Below are 1505 nucleotides of genomic sequence, written 5' to 3'. Positions count from 1 at the left end.
TGAGAATGCCAAAGCTCCAGGAGGTGAGTTTCCGTGAAACTCTTTGCCTCGTGAGCGCTTCCAGGCCTCTCGGCCTGCCAAGCAGACTTCACTGGGGTGTGCGTGGCAGTGTGTACCACCGCACCTGGATTTGGAACCTGCTCTGACCTAGGCTGGTCTTGAACTCAGCTCTGCTTGTCTCAGTCTCCTGGAATTAAAGGCATATTGTGGGAAGCCATTCCGGACTCCCTGGCCAGCCAGACAGAAATCTATGCCAGGCAGTAAACAAGCCCATATTTGGTGGATGGCTCCCCCTTAATCCCTGATTGACTGAGCAAGCCTGCCTGGTAAGGTGATGTGACCTGTGGTGATTGGTTGAGGCATGGTTGTGGCTTGAGTGGATAAAAAAACGCTTGTACCCCCGAGGCTCGGGGGATTTGAAGAGAGAATCTGCCTGAGTAAACTGCTTTAAGAAGAACCGGTGGTTGCGTTTTCCTTGCTGGCCGAGTTGGACGCAACAGCATATACTACTACTACTTTGCCTGAGCCTAAGCTCTTCACAGCCACTATGCCGCAAGATCTGGATCACAGGTGTGCCTTCCATTTTTGGATTGTAGTTCATTCCAGATGTAGTCAAGTTGACAACCGTGAAGAGCCACCATAGCTCTATTATTTCTTGGCAGGTTGTTGCAGGGTTTGTTCTTAGAGATCCACCTGAGACATTGTGGGAGCCATTGGTACATCTGTACCAGACAGATGTGCAGTTGGCAAGCATTGCCTTAGGACAGCAGTGAGCTTACAGACCAACTACTGTTTTCCTCTTCAGTTTCCCCAGCAGTGTATCTATTGTCCGTGAGCTTCTGGCATGGTAAGGTGGGTTTCTGAGTGTTTGTATGGTGGCTGACATTCATAAGCACCTTCTTTTTTTTTTTTAATTGTTACTATCCTGAAGAACTTCATGTTTCCTGCTGAGAGTGTAGCAGTAGGAAAAGCGTCCTTCCCATCTTTCCAGCATTTGGTAAAAATGCCATGGGCCCAGTGGCTGTTATCTTCTGCAACTGAAACAGATCTACAGAAAAGATGGGCACGCAATGGCCCTCCTGTTACAACCTCTCAGTTTCCATATGTTTCTAGAGCTAAGGTGTCTTAGGAAAGAAGAACTTGCACGTAAGAGGCAGCATGGTGAAATTGGTACAAAGAGCCCTCCTGGATGTAAGTTCATTCCTGAAGGAAATATATAGAAGTCATTAATTTTTTAGGTTACCATACAGATTAGTGAGGTTTACTATAGGGTTTTTATTCATCTGTATGCTGCTTACTATAGTGTAAGAGCAGAGGGTTAGCCAGGGTGCATCACTATGGCAGAAACAGACAAAGTTGCTTGTATCTTTCCACAGTGCCAGAATTTACTGAATAACAAATAATTCACAAGGTTCAGCAGTTTCAGTGATGGCAATTTGTGGGGGGAAAACCCACTTACCTGGGTAGGTTGGTTGAGTCCAATGCAAGCTCTTTTTTTTTTTTTT

The sequence above is a fragment of the Mus caroli genome, chromosome 3 (genome assembly GCF_900094665.2).
Source record: "Mus caroli chromosome 3, CAROLI_EIJ_v1.1, whole genome shotgun sequence".
Taxonomy (NCBI): domain Eukaryota; kingdom Metazoa; phylum Chordata; class Mammalia; order Rodentia; family Muridae; genus Mus; species Mus caroli.
Note: the sequence above shows the minus strand (reverse complement) of the source record.